Source organism: Dermacentor andersoni, chromosome 1, assembly GCF_023375885.2.
Source record: "Dermacentor andersoni chromosome 1, qqDerAnde1_hic_scaffold, whole genome shotgun sequence".
Classification (NCBI taxonomy): Eukaryota; Metazoa; Arthropoda; class Arachnida; order Ixodida; family Ixodidae; genus Dermacentor; species Dermacentor andersoni.
Window position 1 is genome coordinate 109,198,533 of NC_092814.1, and position 23,760 is coordinate 109,222,292.

The window sequence follows — 23,760 nt, forward strand, 5'->3', positions numbered from 1 at the left end:
TTTATTGACAATTGTTTTTTCTTTGGCATATGCGTGTTCCTGTCTGTTTTGACCGACGAAGAGACGGTGTTGGGATTTCCGCGCTATGAAAGTGCTTATAAAGAAAACGCTGGACTATTATACGCCCATTGTTGATTCTGGCCACCTCACCCGTCTATTTTCCGGGGCGGCTAGACGTGGCGATGCAGTGTTTCTTATGGAAGAGCTGTCGAAAGAAGCGCGAGAATCGATATCACAAAGTAGGGTCGTGCTGCCTGGGAATGTGACTCGCATTGTTTACAACTCCAGCAACCTTCGACCCCGAATCAGGCTGCGACGCAATGCAGACGCACTATCGCCTAATATGTTACGAAACAAGCAAGTAATCCGTGACAACTAAACTGCTGGTGACAATAGAGCCGGGAGAGGGAGACGGCCCACTTAGCCATGGCCAGAGAACTGTCACATGGCAATTTCAACTATATTATGTTCACAGGCATCGTTGCTGGTCAACTTGTCAATGCAATTTATGAAAAAAAATATTTTCTTCAGGATTTGTAGGAAGCACGACGTACTTACAGGAATCACTAAGTATTTCTTCTTCTGCGTACGCCTTTTAGCTAACGTTTGCTGATGCGACCAAGTGAACCCGCACAGCGATTTACTTTTTTTGTTTTGTATATAAAAGTGTTACTAACGGAACACCGTGCATAGCGTACTGCGGCGCAAAGATTGCGATTAAAGCTTTGAAGTCTCTATAGCAGCGAACGCTAAGAAACTAGCCACGCAGCGTCGGTGTTGCGTTGAGATTTTGTCACAATACTTCGCTATATAGAAAAATAATGGCATAGATAAAAGGAAAGGCGTTAAGACAGTTTGGCCAGGTATTCAGTTGAACGAAGAGTAGATGCATTTGGTCGCTCTCAATAGAGATCTATCTTTCTGCACACTAATTGTTCGCCAAAACACAAAACCCCTCGTTTTGCCGAGGAGAATGCTTCCCGCTCGTCGTGATTCTTCTTTTTTATTGTTCTTTTATAACAAATATGGCATCCCCAAAGCATATGTAATTTAGCATGATATGCCTCGTCTTTTCTGCCTGGAAAGGAGCTTCTCTTCTTTCAGTCCTAGAGTTGTCACGTTTGAAATTGTCCGAGGACTATAATGTAGTAAATAAAAGGGCCACATACGCTGCCGGCGTGTTTTCCGCCTTTTACTTATTACGCGCTCCAGTGCATAACAAAGGAAATAAGTAATTTTGAAATGACGCACTTAGCCTTTTCAAGGCAGATGGCGACGTTGAAGAGCGTTCCATTTATTTAGTTCTTCAATCTGTGGCGGCACTGTGAAATAACTTTGCTTATTCATTCGTGCTTTCTTTTATTTTTATTTTTTGTGCTGCCTCTTCAACAAGTGCTTGAAACGGTGAATTGCGAAAACCTAACCGAGTACCTCTCGGCGACAGCGCCATATTAGGCTGGCGCTACGGAGACGCCACTTCATTTTCAAATGAATTTGGGCAGAGGCAAGAAGAAAAAGAGAAAAGATCAGGTTATACGAAAGAAGAAGCCATTTATTAGCCCCAGCTTCGTCGCATTTGAGTCCCATTTCGTGAAGAAAAGAAAACGGGTTCTCGGGCACACAATACTACGTATGCTTCATATACAACAGTGCGGTAGGTGATCTAAAAAGAAAAAATAGTGGCCCTCGTCTTTTTTCGCCGTGAATTTTGTTTGGCAGCCGCGCAAGTTGTTTTATTGTATTATTTTGGTCACCCGTTTTAATATTGTTTTTGTGTGTGTTTCTGTAACCATACCGCCCTTTGTTGCTGCTTCATACTTAGTTTAGAAAACTGCTTCTCTTTAATTGTTTGGCATGTTCTTTAAACGTACGATGGCGCGGATATTTATCACTATATACCTCTGTAATATGACGGCTCGACGTCGCAGGCAATGAATTTGTTTAAAAGAGACAGAATCAGGCTTTGTTCATATGAGTTCTCTAAGATCGATGTGTAGTTTTATATTATTATTATTATTATTATTATTATTATTATTATTAGTAGTAGTAGTAGTAGTAGTAGTAGTAGTAGTAGTAGTAGTAGTAGTAGTACTGCTATTACTGCTACTAATGTTCTGATGGTCTGAGCACAAGGTCGAGAGTTAATTTCAGGCCGCAGCTGCCACGCTTCGGTGGGGCGAAATACAGAAATGCCTGTGCGCCCGGAATTAGGCTGTTGTTAAAGAACGTCATGTGTTCTAAAATAATATACAGCTCTCCGCTATTCGGGATTTCTGATAGAGAGAGAGAGAGAGAAATAGAAGACAGGAAAGGCAGGGAGGTTAACCAGACACCCGTCCGGTTTGCTACTCTGCACTGGGGGAAGGGGGTAGGGGGATGAAGAGAGAGAGAGGAGAGAGAGCACAGTTTCGCGCACAGTTGAAGGTTCGCACCAAGTCTACACACGGTTCCCAAGACCTGTCGACTTGAGGTATTGGAACAGCGCTTTCGTGGCCTTCTGTGCCATCGACGCGAACGGCCAGGATCCAAGAGAGAGAGAGAGAGAAAGGCAAAGGAAAGACAGGGAGGTTAACTAGAGATTATCTCCTGTTGGCTACACTGTACTGGGGTAGGGGCAAGGGATACGACAGGTGAGAGAGAGAAAAGGATAAAAAAAGGGAAAAAAATAATAAAACACACACACAGACACACACACACTCACACACGTATACACGATACACACGAACTGTTTCTGTGGGCCCTGTCACGCAGCCTGCAAATGCGTTCGTAGTGTTACTCAGCGTCACCGTCCAATCCTATGTCCCACAGTGTATAGTCACAATATGTCAGAAGGTCCCGTGTCTTTTAAGCACCGCAGCAGCGCCTTCATAGCGGATCGCGCTGATGTTCGCATAGGCTAGTTTCCAATGATGTTGTTTTCTGTCATTGTGCGCTTTTCCAGTTTGTCTAGCATGGCTGAGAGGACTGCTCTTTGCGGGTTGAAACGAGGGCACTCATAAAGGAGGTGCGCGATTGTTTCATTGCACCGACACCAGTCCCAAAGTGGACTGTTGGCCATTGCGATAAGAAAGGAGTACGCATTCAAAAATGCTACTCCTAGCCGTAGACGGACTAGAGGGGTGCTGTTACGTCGTGGAAGGTTGGGCGGAATACACAGCTGTAAATTATGGTCCAGGGTCCAAGAATCTTCATTACCGAAAATGGTCTAGGGTCCAGCTGGTTCAGTACTGTCTAGAGAGCTTCACGCTCGACGTCGTATTGGGGGCAGATACGTAGGACGTGTTCAGTCGTTTATGTGGTTCCACAAGAGTCGCGCATGACCGTATCCCACATTCCAATGCGGAAGGAGTAGGCCTTCGTAAATGCCACCCCGAGCCAGAGGCGGCACAATACTGTCGCCTCAGAGCGGGAAACGTTTGATTGAACTTGTGGCTTTAAGGATGGATCCAGCCTATGGAGATGACATTTCGGGAGGTGAGACCGAACCATCAGTATAGATGTGTATTCGGTCCCCGTATGTCTCTTTGATTAATAGCAGCGTCATCTGTTTCAGCGCTATTGTTGGGTGATTGGCCTTCTTCTTTATACCCGGAATACTTAGGCGCATCTGAAGTTGTTGGAGACACCACAAGGGTAATGAAGGCTTTGCTGCTGGTATGTATCCTAATGGAAGACAATCTGCATGGGTGATTATAACTTCAGAAAACGTTGCACGAGGTCTCTGCCATGGCAAGATTACCAAGTGATGATCAGGGACGCGGCGGGAAAGATGACGGATATGCGTCCTGGGACAATCAACAGCAACGTACGTTTGGATGGAATTATCTTTGGCGAGCACGATTGTTGCAACTGTTGATGCACAGCGAGAAAGTCTTAAACACGTGCGCAATGCTTGGCCCTGTAAGCTCTCCAATGAGCGAATATTTGACTTGCACGTACTGGACAACACTGGAAGGCTGTAGCGCAAATAGCCTAGGCATAAAGCTCTGTACAACTTAAGCATGGAACGTACAGATGTGCCCCATGTTTTCCCGCACATGAATCTCCGTACCTGGCAATCGACAACAGTTTTCTTCAGGTACATGCACTGAGGGCTCCAGGAAAGATTTCGATCGATTATTACACCTAAGAATCAATGGGTATTTTCATAGGTGATAGTGTACATTAATGAAGACTGGATATCGTGTCATAGGTTTACGTGTGAATGCACTCAATGACATTTCTCGGTCGATACAGTCAAGCTTTGTGTTTGAAGGTATGCTGATGTCAAAGATGCTGCCCGTTGCGATCGCGCGCGCACCTGAAGGCGAGTTAACGCAGACATCCAAAGGCAGATGTCATCTTCGTATATCGAGAGGTAGATTGTTTTAGGTAAAACTTCAGCTAGTCCAATGAGTGTCACATTGAACAACGTGGGACTAAATACTCCTCCTTGAGGCACGCCGCAGTAAGTGCAATATTAAGCTGTGGGGCCTTCTGTTCGAAAAAAAAAATGACTGTCGAGTTATGTAGGCGGATAACCAGCGAAGCATGCGACCGCCAATTCCAATAGTCTCCAGGGAGTTGATGACGGCGTCATGTGCAACGTTGTCATACGCGCCTTTCACGTCGAGAAAGAGCGCAACTGATATGCGCTTACGGCTTTTCTCCTGTTGCACAAACGTTGCCAGGTCAATGACGCTATCGACTGAGGAACGACCTCGACGACAGCCTGTTATAGAAGCTGGGTAGATATTGTAACGCTCGAGATACTATTCTAGACGTGCAAGGACCACCCTTTCCATCACTTTTCCGATGCAGCTGGCCAGAGCGATATGGCGATATGCCGCCAAATACAACGGTGATTTTCCCGGCTTTAGCAAAGGTACCAGCCGACTTAACTTCTATTGGTGGGGAACTGTACCTCTATGCCATGAGTTCCTGAAACTGCTCAGAAGCGCTCTTCTTGCCTCTTGTACAAAATGTCCCAGGGCAGCATAGGTGACGCTGTCAGGGCCTGGAGAGGATGATCGTTTAGAAATAGCCAGGGCAGCTTCGAGTTCTTCCATGGTAAAGGACACGTCCATTTTTGGTACCCGAGCTGCAGGGAGGTTACTTATATCAATGTTGGTGTTGAAAGGCTCGCCAATGACTCTCGCACAGAATTCCTCCGCCACACCAAGCTCAGTTAGGCCAAGATGGAGGGCCAAAGCTGCGAATCGGTGTCGTTGTTGCGGGGATGAAGGAAGACCACGGAGTGATTCACAGAATCTCTTCCATCGCTCACTCTCTAGTTTGTCTATGCGACGCTGAACTTTCTTCTGAATGCATCGTGCGTCTCTGAGATTATAAATTGATTTAGTGCATCTGTATCGTCACTCTGCACGCCGTCGAATCGCACGAAGTCTCTGAAGTTCAATGTAGAAATCCGTACGGTTTGGCGACATTGATAATAAGCACTTGGCAGCTTTCATTGCATCTGCGATGGTGTCGTCGACGTTCCGGTGAAATCTCCCCGACACGCTTCTTCCATAAGCGACGTAAACATAGTCCAGTCAGTGCTCTTCAAGACACCATGAGAGAAAGACCGAGTGAGTCAATGTTTAAGTAGGTGAGAATGTGATCACTCCCGTGAGTCTCAATGTCGCAAAACCATTTAACAGGCTGAACCGTATGTGAAACACACGTCAAGCCCGTGCGAATGTAAATGAGAACGTTGCTTCGTTCCTCACATGTGGAAGAAGCAAAAACTTCTTAACCAGATAATCTGTAAGGAGTTGATACATTCGGTTCGCAAATAACAACTATAGAAAACCGGTTCTTCAAGACAAATTGGCGCAAATCCGAGATGCGGGACTTCAATTCTCTGGCATTCCATTAAAAAATCGTCGCACTTCTAACTTCAGTGCGAAAAGAAAGGTTTGGGTGAGCCATGGTGCTTGCAAGTACTGGATTCAGTGCATCCAGTATTTGCAATGCGCTCTGAGCTGTCGGTGTCTCCAGCTTGTGCAGTAGCATGCGAATCGGAGTCATTAGTGAGCGAACCATCACAACCACTTGCTGATACTGTTCAGTCAATTCACCAGCAGGAGTTCCCTTGTCCTTTGTCGGCCTTTCTGATGTGCGTGGCCTGGGTGGCAGCGGAGGAAGTGACAGTGGACGTGGCACACGCGTCACCGACGCGTCGTCGACGGGAGCGTCGCTTCCTGATTTTAGCGGCGGTTTCTCGATGATAGAGAATTATCTCTCGCCATTTCTTTTAATATAGCAATTTCTTTCTTACTTTTTCGGCAGTCCTTTGATGAATCCTCATGAGATCCGTGGCAGTTTGGACATTTCATGACAGTGGCTGCACATTGCTTATAGCGCATGTATATAAGTCTAGCACATGGAAATAAATGAATGAGTAAATAAATAAATAAATAAATAAATAAATAAGCGCAACATCATTGCCTTTATTTATTCGTTGGGCACACCAATTAATTACTTCGTGCCATAAGCTAACGCACGACGAATGCGACTGTCGGCATGACCGTGAATGTCTGCTCCGCCGTCGGCAGTGGCGAGTAACGATTCAGGAGGCGCTCGTGCGTCGCCTTTATTGTTCTCGCCTTCAGCTTTAATGATGAAATTTTCATTTTATACCAGCGAAAAGGCACGTGTTAATTCCTTCCTATTCAGGGCTTCCGTCTGTTTACCAGTGAGGTGGCACGTGTTTACGACGTTACCGATGCCGTCCCAGCAAGGTGCGCGAACGTACACCAGCTTATCCGTTTCTATTCTCGTCCGTCCAGGACACCGCTCGTTAATCTTCGCACCGTGACCTGGAGTAAGCGAATCCCCGATATATTTTGCTCTGCACTTTATGCGTTCAGCGTACGCGTACTCTCGTACGTATTGCTGAGGAGAAGCCAAGATCACTGCGAGCAAGAGCAAAGGGCAGTCGCAAAAGCAAACGGAGCGGCTTCTTGAAGGGAAACGAGAAAGGCTAATTAGAGAAGAGCCTGACTGAGGAGAGGGGGAGTCTACACTAAAGCCTTGGAAAATAAATGCAGCAACGGAACATTATAAACAGAAAAATATCTACATATAGAGAAAACAATAAACGAAATGCATCATCCACCATGGCTTGAAGCAGTGTTTCTCATACTGCGGGCCATGACATCCAAATGGGCCATACACACATGCGCGCTAGCGCGTGTGTTTGCGTGGGGGGGGGGGAGGGGGGGGGGTATTACCATTTAAATGATGTTTATTATACAATGCAAAGTTACGCAGTTTACTTTTAGGTATAGCCCATAAAGTGCACGGCGCAACCGCAAGACAAACGGTAATATAACCTTCGGTTGCCACAAAGGGAACTTAACCAAATACGGCCTCCCAACCGACACCGAAGTCAGCCTTGTGTTACCGAAACTGTAGGATTGGGGCTCAGCATATATGGTCGTATCAAGGAAGCAATGCATAATTATCAATAAAATACGTGATTTAATCGATCCTTGTTAAAAAAAAAAGACACCAACAGGTATATTCGCAATCTCTCTCTGCTGAGAGAGAGAGCAAATGATAAATGAAAGGTAGGGAGGTTAACCAGGACTGAGCCCGGTTGGCTGCCCTACAATGGGAAAAGGGGAAAGGGGGCGGAAAGATTAAAAGAAGAAGAGAAAGTCCACTGGGGATATCATTCGGTCACTCAGTCCGGATCACAGACGCTGCCTCAATCCGGTAGCTTTCAAATATCGCAGCAGCGCTTTTGTGGTATTTTGTAGCTGCGATATGCAAGGCCATGGTCTCAGTCAGTTAGACAGAAAACCGTTCACCTTGAACAAGATCTTGAGACCTCTCCCTGCTGAAGTTAATGTTATTTAATTAAGCTAAAATGTACACGTATCTGTGTCAGTGGAAAATGTAAATCTTCAGAAGGCTTATAAAGGTCGGGAAGGGGGCTAATTGTAGGTTTCGTACTACTAACAGGGGTCACATACAGCAACTATTTGGAAAACACTGGCCTGAAGGATGGGAATACCTCCTCCTTACCCAAACATTTAAATAATACGAAGAATAATACAGGGAGATAAGCCTGAATTACGTCCGTGTAATGTCTTCTAGTCAAAGTACGGAGAGGCAACGTGAAGGAGAAAGAACCATATCTTAACACTACTTATACGCGTAGTACTCGAGATTGCATGGGGTGGGGCACCACTGCCGAACCACTGGCTAAACGTCATTTAGCCTCAAGGCCTGTGCGACTCCCAACTTGAGTCACATCATCTCAATTTATGCCATCAAAATACAAGCAGAAGAACAGGAAAAGCGGTCGGAGAGAGAAAAGACGAAAGAGACATGAGAATTTCTCATATACCCAGCCTCATTCGGCCTGCTCACACTCTCACTGTTAGCGTGTGAATGCGCTAGGGTGTCTGCGTTCCACGCTGAATCTGTGACGCGCCGCCTTGTCGCGGCCCTACCTCGCCAAGCTGGTGGTCAGCGTGCAGCCGCATAGGTGGAACCGGCGCGGGCCGTCGCCACATTAAGCGCCGCCGCTGGGTACCCGGAACCGGTCCCCTGGCGTGCGTTCGCGCTCCTCGCTGAAAAAGCCGAGCACGGGTTCCGCGCCTGGTTTATTATGCGCGTGCGTGACCTTGCCTGAGCAGGCGGATTAAATTGCTCGTGCGCTCCGGCGCCAGCGGAGCCGTAGCACCAAGGTTGACATCGAACAGGCTCCACCGGAGCACATCCCCTGCACCGCCCCACAGCCTTCTGCGGCGTCGGTGTCGACGACCCGAGCAGGCTCCGATAAGGCAATCACTTTCGCGAGCTATCAACTGCATGTGCGCATAAATTTCCATGCTGGGCGATGAAAGCTTCTACGTGGTACGAGATTACGAGATCAACAGAACAAAACAGCGGAGCACGTGAGACTTGCGGGGCGTATGTAGTGTGCGAAGCGTAAAGGAAATTAACCTTTATGAAACTATACATGTCCGGAGGAGCATTTCGAGAGTGACGTCGGACCGGCCCCTCTTGGCTCAAGACATTTTTTTCGTCATACCGCCGCCAGCTTAAATGAACTTGGAATAGGATAATGGCCCTGGCATCGCTGAAAAGAGAGTACGGTTTATGTCCTCTTCCTTTCAGTCACCGACTAAGCTTGAACCGCAGCTGATTGCCGGAGGCTTCTTCCTAGTCGTTCGGGCTTTTATTCTTGTTGAAGTTTTTTTTTTCTCCCCCTCCCTTCCCTAATGTGGCAGCACACGTTTGTCGATATTCAAATTGCGCGAATACGCTTAGTGAAATATCGAGCCGCAAGCAATCTGCACTTGATTATAGAGAGCTTGTGTTTACCATTTAGACAAGCATACTCGCTTTTTCTGGCTAAATGTTGCGGCAGGCTGAGTTATTATACAGCAGCTACATTTCTCTTTTCTAATGTAATCTGCTCGCAATGCTTCGTTATTATTAAGACTCTCGCGAGAGAAGGTTGAGCGAGGGAGAACGAGAAATGTGCGCAGGCTAATTGGAATGAAATATTTAACTGCTATATTGGCACCATCAGCGTGCGTAAGCCTCTGAAGAGAAGTAAAAACACGTCTGCCGCTAGCGCCTTACACAGCCACTGACACTTCTGACTATTCAGGGAGTTGCCCATAGTAAAAGCGGCAAAAAAACGGTGGGCGGTTGGAGTAGAAGAGCAGGTTACGGCGCACTCTGCAAGACTTAGCAATAGCCTGAGCGCATCATGTGCAGCGTCAATATGAACATTTATGGGTGACCGAAAGCCGGCTGTCGAGCCTTGAAAGGCAGGAAAGTAACCCGTGTCTTCACAGAAGCTGTTGCATGTTTATTGGGCGTGAAGAATTAACTTACAAGTAGCCATTAGCGGCACCCTACCACTGCACAGGGATCCTCGACAATTGCCACACAACCGAAAGTTGCCCAACGACTCGCGACCGGGAAACATCCCCCGGCGACACGGCACTCCACGCGCCCGAGCACTGCGCAATTTCGCCATAAGCCACAGGCGTTCCCAAACTGTACGAGCGTAACCGAACGGGTTTTTAGTAAATCGTTTCGTGAACTCGGGGTCGGCTGCAGCGAAAGACGCACGATTTGCGAGTCGGCGACCATGTTGCAGGTTTGCTTCGCGCGTGGTGCCAGGTTGGCGAGCGGCCTCCTGCTGCCGAGACGTTTCGGCGAAGGTACGAGAATTTTGGTCCGGCTCCGTACTGTCTTGGGCATCCAGTTGAGTTGCGACGCGCTCAGCTTCAAGAATGCGAGCGGCGGAGTTCGCAGCGTGCGCCGCGAACGCGCGACGGCATTCTGCTTCACGCTGGCGTGTCTCTCGCCCGACCAAAGCGAGATTTGCCCGTCGACGTCGCTGCTTTTCTGCGGCACTTAGCGCAGCAGTTTTCTTAGTTGGTGCCACTGCAAGCGAAGCAATAGGCGGCGTGTAAGCACTGCTGATGCATGTTGAAGCTCCGCTCCATAGGCGACGAGGCATCGCAGGCTAGTCCGACGCGGAAAACAAACCATGTGCGGCAGAAGCCCAGTGTTGCCAGGTCGGACAAGGTGGCGTAGCCCAAAGCTAGAGAAATGGTAGCCCAAATGTAGCCAAGCACAAGAAAGAGCATAACAAATTTGTAGCCAATATAGCCATTTGTATTTGCATATACATTTTCACATACGACTACGGTAATCCCTTTTTGCGCAACCTGTCGTTACCAAAACTACGTGACGCCGTGACGGTCGACCTTTGACAACCACAACAACGACATCATGCTTGCACACAGAACACTGCTTGGTTGGTACCGGAAACTCAAGTTCCAGCGAATCGCTGCAGAGGGTGAACCTATCGAAATGAATCTCGCATGTAAGCACGAACAAAACCTTGGAGGAAGCTTAAAGGGGCTGACAACTGGCCAGAATGTGTTGTGAGACGTTGATAGAAATGAAATGACCATGATTTACAGAGATAGAATCCAGCACGCTGTTCGCGATTGAAGTAAGGATTATAATTTTGAATTGACAAAGAAAGTCTCAAAGGTCAGTAAGTGGCGAGGCCTGGCAGTAAAATCTTGGTACTTCGTATGTAGTCTATGAGATTACTGTACGTAAGCCGGCTGGTATTAAGCACAACATAATTAGTGCTTAGAATTGAAGTTGCCATATATTAAGATACACTTGCGGTTTATTCTACGCTTCGGAAATCAAAAGCGCACGCATGGCTACGACCACATACTGAACTGCGTATCACGTGTAAAAGCGTCGTTTCGTTTTCGATCCAATTGGTTTCGTTTTGACTGGTTAAATACCAAAGCAGTTGGACAGGAAACAACGAAAGCACATAGCTATTATGTCAGGAATACTTTAACACTTCGGAAAACATGAATCGCAGCAACGTCCACTTCATAGACAAAATAATAATTTCTGACAATTATGGCCACACTTGTCGTTCGCAAAAGGATGGATGGGTGGGCTAGTTGGTAACGCATATTAATAAAAGTTAGAGCGCTAAAAAGCTCGTGTGGTGTGTGTTTCTTTCTCTACGTCTTTCGGGTTTTTAGCGCTCTAACTTTTTATTAATTTGTCGTCTGCCTTCAATTAATGCCGGCGTATAATCGCTATCGCGCTCACGTATCACCGCTTTCAGCATGCTTCCAGTAAACTACACCCTCACTGCAGATCGAAAAAAAATTTGATGAAAAATGTTCCACGACGTTTTCCGCGTTACCAGTTCATGATTAGACACTCTGACCGTTAAACTTTCCAGTGCATTAAAAAAGTAGGTATACCATGAAAATTGGTTCTCAGGGCCTTTAAGTTTCGCCATTAAAATTGGAACGCAATAGCATTCAAATACCTATGACTGCTTCTCCCGCTTCCCGACGAATGCAGCTTATGTAACCGTAATGTCTACCTGCAACGCTGGCGGCGAACGCTATGCACGAAGGCGAGCGTTCTGGTTCTTTTTTTCATTCTCGCCACACTGCTGCCGGCGCCGCTGCCACGAGTGCTATCTGGATGGTGGTGCAAGGAACCGAGTGGGGCGCGCCGCTCCCACTAAGACAGACCTCAAACGACAGGCGGAGAAGGGGTGTGTGTTTGAGTTTCTGCCTAACAGAATGATGTTTTCTGGTATATTCAAATTACAGTTAGACGCTATCATGTCCGTAGGTTGTGTGTAAGTCCTACTTCACGAATTTCCTTAATCATTTTTTTTAGAAATGCAATTAATTCAGTAACGCCTATGCGCCAGCCGAAGCGCCTGCGTGGTTCGGGATCCTTTTTCTCATACGGTTAACGACGCCGACACAGGATTTTCTGCGAAACGGGGCCCTTAACGCTGCCGCGTTCAAGTTCATCTCGCACATAACGGAAAATTGCAGTAGAGCTTACCATATGAGAAACGTGGAGTAGGCCAAAAGCTGTGCCCGGCGCGTTACTTCAAGCAAAAGCGTTGGCCATGAACACACTGGAGCGTGTCATCTACCCGTGCTTCCCTTCTTTCATGCCGCCGCCACGATCGCCCAACCCTATTTTATTGCGCCCCGTTTCTGAGCATAGCCATGTTAGTACAGTGTACTATGAAACACGCTCTACTTCCGGGCTCACCCCGATGCCCGGTGATCGGGTGTCGGGACAAGACGAACATGACACGATGTTGCTGGAGCAAATGTTAGCCCGGTGAAGCGTGGTGTAAATTTAAGTGCATCAAAGATCAAAGCCATTGGCTGAGAGAACGGCGCACGAGCGGAGGGGGGAGCCATTCAGTGCAGGCACACATGCACAGCCGCGCTGCCGATTCAGCCAGCTATAACCTTCGAGATTTGTTTCTACTCGATGAAATCCACCTCTGGGTCGTGAATTAGGGCGCCCCCTATAGCCGAAACAAAGCCAAGTCGCAGATTTTCAGTAGCCCAAATATAGCCACATAGCCAACTCGCCCAAGTCGACGCCAAATTTTTTTCTGTAGCCCAATTTGGCTATATATAGCCAAACATGGCAACACTGCGCTACGCCCCCTACACCAGGCTACACCACGTTGGAGCCTCGCTGCGCTGAGGCTATCAAAGCGCTTACTGTCGGCGCTCGTGCAGTACTTCGCTTCACCGCCCCTAGATGGCGGCGCCATCCCTGTCAATAGAGCTTATTTTAGACGTTCGCGGCGACGTCACAGCCATTAAATATAAACCCCATGCAAGCGATCTTGCGCGCGACAGGGATAGTGACGCGATGGAGATGTCGGTCGCGTTGGCTCGTCGCCTACAAGTCGTACCCCATGCGAGCGATGACTTCGAGCGACGTCTCCCCAGTGTTGCCGGTATGAGGGCAGCAACATAGGCGCCAAAACTAGCGTGACGCATGCTTTACTAACTTAAGTTGTGTTTTACTGTAAAAAGCAGCATAAAATATTTCTGAAGGGCTTCCAGTAGGTTCTTATCCTTGCACTATAAAAATTCAATCGTTTGCTCCTTCCGTGCCACAATCGGTAGTACTTGAGTGATGTACATCCAGTTCCGGCTTCGCGCTATTGGCTAGTCGCCTATAGCACTTCCGGGCGACGAGTGACGAATTCTTGGTTTGCAAAACCGAGCGATTGCGCGACAAGACCGAGCGATCTATTCAAGCGACGGCCCCATCCGTCGCTCGAAGCCATCGCTCGTCGCTGTCGCGCACAAAATCGCGCTCATGGAGTTTAACCTTTACAGAAAGTTGATCGTGGACCCCGGCATAAAACACTTTCGCGTGAAAACCACCCACCAGGTGAGAATTCGAGAGGACAACCGCAGTCTTTCGTCGAGCCGATCTACGATTGTCAGCGGAGATGCTTCTTTTAAACCTGCTCATCTATATAGATGTTTCAAAGTAAGCTAGATAATAGAAACTGAACGAAAGACAGTGACGTTAACAAGAGATAGGGGTTGCTTTTGCTGCCTCAGGCGATTTACAAGGGCATGCAGAAATTAAAGGATGTTTAAGCTCCCAGACCACAGTGCACATAACCGAAGTTAATGCCAGACCGATCCTAATAAAATGTGACATGAGACCTGTGCATACGACACCGGAACGCGCCCTGGGCACATACTCTGACATTATCCGCAATGAAAGGCTCAGCACCATGGCTTAGAGCTAATAAATGTGAACATTTCACTCTTGTTTTACCTGTCATTATTTTTTCTCTTTCTTTATTAACATTAATAATTAAGGAGAAGTAGACATCAGGAAATGGCACCGGCTACACCTTGTTGCATGAAAAAAAAAAGAACGTATCACACGTCAGAGAACATCACAAAGGCAAACGAATGACATCAAAGAATGGTGGGGGCAAAACAAATATACCAATCACAAAATGTCACAACAGAGAAAAAAAAAACATATCCTGAAACTTCCCAAACAGTACAAATACTCTAAACGCTGTATTTCACACAACAAAAAACTGGAATATATCCCTGCTTCGAGAATGCAATTAAATACAATACACAGTGCTATTCTCACTTGTCCAACACGTTACACTCGCTTCCTAACTCAGTATTGGTCAACAGCATGATTAACGTCTAAAAGAACGCTTTCAGAGCAACACTTCACGTTTTCGAAGAGTAGCTTAAGGCTATACGCCCAACAGATCCTCTGTGTTCATTGGACTCAGATGAAGCATTATTAATTTCAACAGTTCGTTGCTTTGTTCATAGCGTACGAGATATTCTACAAGAACGTATTTTGCTTGTCGTCACCTGCGTTGCCGCATTCGTTGTAAGGGTTTTCCGCACGGTCAAAGCGATGTAGAAACTGTTTTCCATAGGCGGTACTAAAGTCACAAAAGGCGAATGAGCGTTTGCTGAGCTTTAGTGACGTATGGAATTCCATAAGCGGATCGATGTAGCCATGAAGCTAAGTTCCAGAACTTCCGTAGAACCTTGTTCTTCTACTTTCTTGTTTTATTTTTGCGCATCGTCTTTACTGCAGCAAGGGATTCGAGCCTGTTATCATGACTTTGGTGCACTAGTGCCCCGCACACTGACCCCATCAACAGCGAATCAGTTTCGAAAAACTGCGAAAAAATAATTGGGAACGAATGGCGACCAATTATTCGTACTTGATCACTCTCTTGTTCGCCCTTGCCTAACTTTGTCTCCCTGCGCATACGTTTGCCAAGTGGCAGCAAGTTGCCTCTTTGGTATAGTCGTATGTGAATTCGATTGGCAACGAGGACACCAGATCGTGTCGCGTACTCTATCAAAAATCGTTTACTATACCAACACCACGGGTGCTACACGGCCAAACAATATTTATTTGCTACGCTTTCGGAGGTTTCGACGCGATAGATTGCTTCGTATATTTCTTGCCGACTTTCCTCCCTTATGCCAAAATATATTACATATATATATATATATATATATATATATATATATATATATATATATATATATATATATATATATATATAAGCTATCCGCCCTGCTCTAGTGTAGCACGCCAGTCGCGTGAAATAACGTGCCTCGGGGCTTTAAACACCATGCCAGCCTCTCCGGCAAATTCAGTGGATGTCTCAAGATCAAGAAAAATGGAGCAAACTTATTAAACGATTGTCGCCTTTCGTAGCTTTCTATTTTATACGTTTTATTAGGCGATGCGCTGCACTGCCACGGTGAATAAGGGTATTAGCCAAGGTAAGCACCAGCACTGTATTCAGAACAACAGGGATGAAGATTAATGGACTAAATCCGGATCGTGACCGACTTTTTTTCCTCCGCTTTCGCGCAGGCTGCAAAATAAAAGATGCGCATAAACGCAAGCATCGCGCACACCGTCGTTTCCTCTGCTGACTCAATTTGCGTTTCGGCTTCCGAAACCTGGCTTTTTTTTTTTTTTATCACGCTGATCTTGAGCGGAACGTGAACCGCGGCGGAGGGAAATCGCGGCGCGGTCGCTTGACGCCAGGTACGTCAATTATAGACAAAGCAACGCAGAGAGGCAAGCCGCGGCTCCTATAAAATATGAAGTAGCTGGAACACGCTGACAAGTTTCCGCGAGAGTTTGAACTTTCAAAATTTCATGCGCGGGAACAATTTTTGCACGCTTCGCAGGTTTCTCGCCCGCCTTCCACGTCTTTCTCTACCAGTTTGGCTCATAAACCATTCATAGTGGAAATCAGGCTAAGTACTCTAGGGCGTGTGCTAACGTAGACGTCACCGCTGTAGCTGTGGTGGTAGGGATTCTTTTGTACGAAACGGGTTACCGAACCATGGGTGCGTATACGCGCCATAATGTATGTAGGCACCAAAGGTAAAAGCTGATATTTCGTCGCTTACGTAATCACTGCGCTGCAGGGCAATAAATTTTGTTGACATCGAGGCTCCTGTACACCGGCTTTAAAATGCGCAGTGGTGAGAAGAATATTTCGGGTGAAAAGAAAGTAAAAAAAAAAATGGCAAGTTCAAAGGCCCACAGAAGAACAAATGGTATGCGTGATATAAGCGTAGAAAAGAAAGTTCTATAGATATACCAATTAAAATTATTTATGTTTACATTATATATGAATTCCCTGCTTATGTGAATATAGTTACGGAAAATATGGCTCTTTTTGTTATGCGATGAAAGGTACAAAAGCAGGAATTTATTCATCTAGCAGCTTACACTCTATAGATCGGTTTCCTATTTCAAATTATAATTTATTTTCAACAACATTGTTCAGGTTCACCACGGCGAAAAGCTCTAACAAACAGCTCGAGTGTGTCTGAAAGCTCTTAATTATAGCAACCGGCTTCTATCACAACATTGTACATTGGTGATTGTGAAGTTATAGAAGAAAATGCAGCCAAAAACACAATTATACAGGCACCAAAAAAAGAAAATGGTGAAAAACATAAGAAACAACCGTGAGTTTCATAATATTGCCTAGCAGCAGAAACAATGCTCATACTAGTACATATTGAAGCGCACCCTATATGCAAATAAACAAGTAAAATAAAGAAGGAGAGGAAAAAAGAAAAACATAACTTAATTTTTATTCAGGAAATATTCTCCCACATGGCTTACGGGGAAAGTGCTGACATCCGCATTTTTATATTGGTACTTATCTATTATGGAATTTTTGGAATTAATATGGAATTATTTAAATGCGATAAGGCGCAAGCTTTACATACGCGCCAGCCAGTCGTGATCGCGAACATACCAGTAGTGAATGCGGTCGACCAACATGAAGTTCTCCCGAATGAAAAACGAACCCTGTCTTGCGCCTAAAGGTTTGTGATAAGTCACTTACTGTGCAAAGCAATAATGTCCTAGGAAACCAAATTGTGACTCCCACAGCGTATAACCCTGTAGTTTAATATTCGTAGTGCACGCTTTAAATCTCTCTCATCGCCTGACTAAACAAGATATGGAGATAAAATTTGGCGTGGATAGAATGGGAGAATAATTAAAATGAGGTTTTTTATCAATTTGAAAGCGGCAGGGCTATTAGCGTAGCCATTCTTTATTGCTTAATTTGAAAGTCCGTAACGTCATGCTGCATATAGCAAACAATTTTAGTGCAGCGTTTTGGCTGTTTGCGTAGACGCATGTAAAATGGCTATGGCCACGCTTATACGCATCTCCTCGAAGCGACTTGATTAGTACAACGTTACAACGAACGAATGACCAACAGCAAATTCTATTGCGCCATCCAGTATAAGCACTTTCATGGCAACCGCGACGTTTTCTTCTTCTTTTATTTGTTTCTTTCTTTCCTTTTTTTAAGGCCCGGCAACGTCAGAACAGACTGCTTATCTCAATAATGACGACAAAACGTTGCAATACTTGGTCATTAAAGGAAGATGAGACTAAGCGAAAGCTTATTTTACCATTTCTGTTTTGTGGCACCCATGAAGAGCAAGTAACGAGGCCGCATTCGGATCGAACTGGGCGGCCTTGGTACAGCCGTGTTGTTGCGCTATTCACGCTAGTCACGAAAAGCCCGCAACGCTAAATCCAGAAGTTAGCGTGTGCACCTAAGCCGTAAAGGTTTTCAAAGCGTTCTCCGCGTGCGCATTTTGGATCAGCTATTTTATAGCGCACGCTATACATACTGCCTCTACTAAAGCTGTCTTGGGTACCTCTCCGTAGTGCACAGTTGATCGTGGGCAGGATAGGAAAGTTATATAGAAAATATTGATATAGAGGAAGCCAAAGGGTTCAAGGTGACATACGCAAAATTTCAAGTGAGACACGGCAGTTCGCTTTCAGTGCAGCAGTCACTCATCTTTCACAGTTCTTCCCTTACTACCATGTCAGTCAACAAGTGTCATCGTCATGCCTCCTTCACGCCACTGACTTCGTTACTGACGTTGTATACGTGCCGTAATACCACAGTCGTCGTCGCTGGTGCCATACAGTCGTTGTCGTCCTGCCGCGGCCGTTGTTATTCTGTCGCCGTCGCTGAACGTCGTATTAATTTGCGCAATAAATGACTTGAGGATGGTAAAGGTGTGTAAGTACGGTGGCCAACAGGGAAAGGATGACCGCATATTTCTTTAATTGTTCCTTTCATATTTCCCCTTCCCCACGTGTAGGGTAGCCAACCAGCCAAGACCTCGGTTAACCTCCTTGCCTTTACTTCTTGACACTCTCTCTCTCGTATATTTATCTTCAATTTGAGCGTCATGCGGTCCATGTGATTGATTTAGTGGCATCTATGCGTAACAATTTGGTTTAGATGCCTTCGTCAATAGAAGTAACTCTGAGAGTGCATTACGGAGTTGGTAGTTCATTTTCGGACTCCTTGGAGTCGACGGTCCGGTCCTTATTTCTCGCACGCGAATACGGCGAGGCGCTTAGTCGCATTGAGCATAAATCGGTGTGCTTTGTTGAATGTCTTGCAATGTTCATGATTCGCTTTCGGCCGAGTCTCGTGTCTTGGGCAACCCCGCAGCGTATGTGCTATATTGTGGACTGTCGGTGACATATTTCACATGTCCTCCAATTTTCGTCATCACCGCAGAACAGTTGCCTTGTGTGTGACGTCATGACAGTGTTTGAGGCCGATTTTCAAATAGGTACGTGTGTTAGAAGTTGTATAGCTGCTTTGATGTTGCTGGGAGGGACATTCCACATCAATACCCAGAAGTAACGCCGGAAGAAGTAAAGAAAGCCTTGGGAGCTATGCAAAGGGGGAAGGCAGCTGGGGAGGATCAGGTAACAGCAGATTTGTTGAAGGATGGTGGGCAGATTGTTCTAGAAAAACTGGCCACCCTGTAAACGCAATGCCTCATGACCTCGAGCATACCGGAATCTTGGAAGAACGCTAACATAATCCTAATCCATAAGAAAGGGGACGCCAAAGGGTTGAAAAATTATAGACCGATCAGCTTACTGTCCGTTGCCTACAAAGTATTTACTAAGGTAATCACAAATAGAATCACGAACACCTTAGACTTCTGTCAACCAAAGGACCAGGCAGGATTCCGTAAAGGCTACTCAACAATAGACCATATTCACACTATCAATAAGGTGATAGAGAAATGTGCGGAATATAACCAACCCTTATATATAGCTTTCATTGATTACGAGAAAGCGTTTGATTCAGTCGAAACCTCAGCAGTCATGGAGGCATTACGGAATCAATCAGGGTGTAGACGAGCCGTATGTAAAAATACTGAAAGAAATCTATAGCGGCTCCACAGCCACCGTAGTCCTCCATAAAGAAAGCAACAAAATCCCAATAAAGAAAGGCGTCAGGCAGGGAGATACGATCTCTCCAATGCTATTCACAGCGTATTTACAGGAGGTATTCAGAGACCTGGATTGGGAAGAATTGGGGATAAGAGTTAATGGAGAATACCTTAGTAACTTCCGATTCGCTGATGATATTGCCTTGCTTAGTAACTCAGGGGACCAATTACAATGCATGCTCACTTACCTGGAGAGGCAAAGCAGAAGGGTGGGTCTATTAATCTGCAGAAAACTAATGTTTAACAGTCTCGGAAGAGAACAGCAGTTTACGATAGGTAGCGAGGCACTGGAAGTGCTAAGGGAATACATCTACTTAGGGCAGGTAGTGACCGCGGATCCGGATGATGAGACTGAAATAATCAGAAGAATAAGAATGGGCTGGGGTGCGTTTGGCAGGCATTCTCAGATCATGAAGAGCAGGTAGCCATTATCCCTCGAGAGAAAAGTGTATAACAACTGTCTCTTACCAGTACTCACGTATGGGGCAGAAACCTGGAGGCTTACGAAAAGGGTACTACTAAATTGAGGACGACGCAACGAGCTATGGAAAGAAGAATGATGGGTGTAACGTTAAGCGATAAGAAAAGAGCAGATTGGGTGAGGGAACAAACGCGAGTTAATGACATCTTAGTTGAAATCAAGAAAAAGAAATGGGGGCATGGGCAGGACGTACATGTAATGAGGCGGGAAGATAACCGATGGTCATTAAGGGTTACGGACTGGATTCCAAGGGACGGGAAGCGTAGCAGGGGGCGGCAGAAAGTTAGGTGGCCGGATGAGAGTAAGAAGCTTGCAGGGATGACATGGCCACAGTTAGTGCATGACCGGGGTAGTTGGAGAAGTATGGGAGAGCCCTTTGCCCTGCAGTGGGCGTAACCAGGCTGATGATGAAGATGATGATGATGATGACTCTGAGTCTCTTCTTTCTCGCAGGACGCCTATAGTCGCCGCATCCCTCCGTGAATCCATGGGAGGTGGCCGCACCAAACTCACCTAACATGGTAAGGAGTCAGCGTTGCTATTGCGGGAAGATTGAATTATCAGAGTCAGGATTACGTCGCACAACTTTCAGGCTTCCTTATTTGAGTTACTGGACTCGCATGCGTTTTATTACTCATTTTTTACCGAGATTACATGACTTCAACACTCCCTTGACCAAACATAGCGACAGCTTTGGTGATGCCTTTTCGACGACCCCTATAAGAACTTTTAGTTTCAAGGGGCTCTGCAATTCCCCTTCCCGCTCCTTCCTGGATTTCAATTATTTGTCACATCTGGTCCTACATATGGCGTTAGGATGGATAGTTGGGCGTGTTGGTTAAGCATGATCTGAAGTGAAGGCGCACTGTGAACCTCGGGCTAGTAAACCTCTGCTACCTTTTAGTTCCTCTCCCTCTAAGGTAGGTAACCGCAGCATTGCTAACATGCGCCTGCTGAATCTTTTAAGAAGTCCTGTCCACATCGAGCTGCGGCGAGTTTTCTTAAGCAGATTGACCGCCTGAAAGAGGCAGGCTACCCGCAACCTGTTTTAGTGTCCGTAGCGGAAACAATCCTGAAGAAGTCGCGAATCCGCCAACAGGACCAGGAGGCACCCCGCGAAAAAGAAAAAGCTGCTGTCATACCCTACATACACCGCATGTCGCATAATTTGAAAAAGATTGCAAAGCGAGCTAACGTAAATGTCGTGTTTTCTGTAGAATGACCAACCCTTTTTCCCGCAAGGCACCGGCCTGTGTCACTAAACACGATAACAAATACGTAGATTGTCAGGCAGGAGTTGTTTATGAGATTCCTTTAGATTGATGTAGAAAGTACGTGGGCCAGACAGAGCAGTGCCTGAATGACAGGCTGAGGCAACACAATAACAAAGGGAACAATGGGAGGGAGGGCCACCTGGCAATTCATTGTAGAAATTGCAAATGTAAGCCAGACTTCCACGCCTGCGCTGTGGTTGCCAGAAGCCATGACAAATGGGTTAGATTAATAATTGAGGCCAAAAGGATCATTGAAGCAGGTGATAACTGCGTAAGGGTTGCATCCATATCACTATCACGGAAAGAACTGCTTTACCTGAACGCGAATGTGCCCTGAGAAACTGTGATTGCGCTCCTAGTATAAATCAGTGGCGTTTTTTCCTGATTAAACATTGTTGGAAGTGGCGCCCTGTGTGTGTGTGCGTTTCTTCTTTGTCCTCCGTCGTTTTAGCGCCTTCACTTCAGATCATACATATGACGTAACGACAGGTGCTGTGCCGTTCTTCATTGCGAAATACATCACTGGCGGGTGTGTTTGAACGGTAGACCTGTGCGTGATTATCACTTGAGATGAAAACTGGTTGCCGCTGAGTGACCGAGTATCGCGATCGCCGCATGTGCCGCAGCGATCTGTAACAGTGCGATTGAAACGCTCTAAGGAGAGGGATAGTGTGTGTAGAGCAAATATTTGACAAATGCGGTGATAGGTGTTGCAGAGTCCCTTTAAAAACACTTTCTACATCGCATGCATCATGTAAATACAAAAGTGGGTGTAAGCATCTCAGTTATATAGGCAGGCTCTTGTCTTGGATAGGAGATGCAGCACCTGCTTATGAGGGGCAAGCCGAGCGGGCCTGGAACACATGGTGGGCAGCGCGCTTGTACATTGTTCCCAACGAAGTCTCTAACATACCTTCCACAGCCGCAGCCGATGCCTTACTAAAGGGCTGTCTGTGGTAAAAGAAGGGGTGTCCAGACACCACGCCACAAGATGACTATAGGGTCCCAATCAATATGCGAGCCCTTAAAAGAAAAGAATCATTACAGAATACGGCTCCGTGAGTCGACGAAAGTAAATTTGGAGGATTGCTAGCGGCACAGCAAATATAACGACAATTCTGTCCCTCCTCTTGAATACTTAGGCACGGTACTTGATGATGACAAGCGCAAAGTTGAAGCATTTGGTAGTTATTTTTCTTCTGTGTTTAGTAATCGCCAGTTTCGGGTTGTAAGTCTTGATTTTTCGCTATGCAATGAAGAAATGCCCGAAGTTGAGTTTGCTTTGGAAGGTGTACGCAAGCTATTAGAAAATGTTTCTCCCAGAAAGGCGAATGGACCAGACAATATAGCAGCAGCAATGCTTAGTAGTTGTTGTGAATCGTTGTGCATGTATTTACGCCGTCTTTTCCAAAAATGTTTAGACATGGGTGCCGTACCTACCGACTGGAAATTGGCAAATGTCGTGCCTCTACACAAAAGTGGGCCCAAAAACTGCATTGAGAACTACAGACCGGTGTCTTTGACTAGTATTACATGTAAAATAATGGAACACGTTATATATAGTTGTATTATGTCACATCTAGTTAACAATAACCTGTTAAATGCAAACCAACATGGATTTCGGCAGGGTTTTTCTTGTACTACGCAGCTAGTAGAATTCACTCACGATTTGGCTCAAGCAATAGACAAAAGGCAGATAATTGATTGCATCTTTCTAGATTTTCGTAAAGCATTTGACGTTGTGGCTCACGACCTACTTATTAGCAAATTACACGCCTACAAGTTGCACAAAAAGGTAATTGCATGGATATCTGAATATCTTTCACATAGACAACAGTCTGTGGTTCTCAATGGCATCTCCTCTGATCTTGCTGCAGTGACCTCTGGAGTACCCCAAGGCTCTGTGTTGGGGCCCCTCTTGTTTTTAATATATATAAATGATATCACTAGTGGTATTATGTCATCTTTCAGGATGTTTGCAGACGACTGCGTAGTATATAGGGTTATTGATAGTGATTCCGATTTTTATGCACTTCAGAGTGATTTAGACAAACTTCCAACTTGGTGTGCGAAATGGGAAATGTCACTTAACGTTTCAAAATGTTTAAACATCACCTTTACAAGGAAACATTCATACAAGACATACGAGTACAAATTAAATAGCGTTACTCTAAGCAGGGTTACGGAATGTAAATACTTGGGAGTTTGGTTTACCTCAGATTTAAGGTGGAACAGGCATGTACAGGAGGTAAGAAAGAAGGCGGCCCGAAAGTTGGGCTTCCTCCGTCGAAATTTCGGCCAATTACCTAGTAAACTG

The 23,760-nt window shown here is 45.9% G+C and overlaps 1 protein-coding gene across 1 annotated transcript in view; it reads left to right on the top strand.

Moving 5' to 3' along the window:
* LOC126545605 (coactosin-like protein) overlaps positions 1–23,760 on the top strand; it is an 829,152-nt gene that overhangs the window by 416,884 nt on the left and 388,508 nt on the right. The window contains exon 4 of the mRNA XM_055061883.2: positions 20,623–20,690. The gene's annotated coding sequence lies outside the window, so the exon portion shown is untranslated. The remainder of the gene's footprint in view (positions 1–20,622; positions 20,691–23,760) is intronic.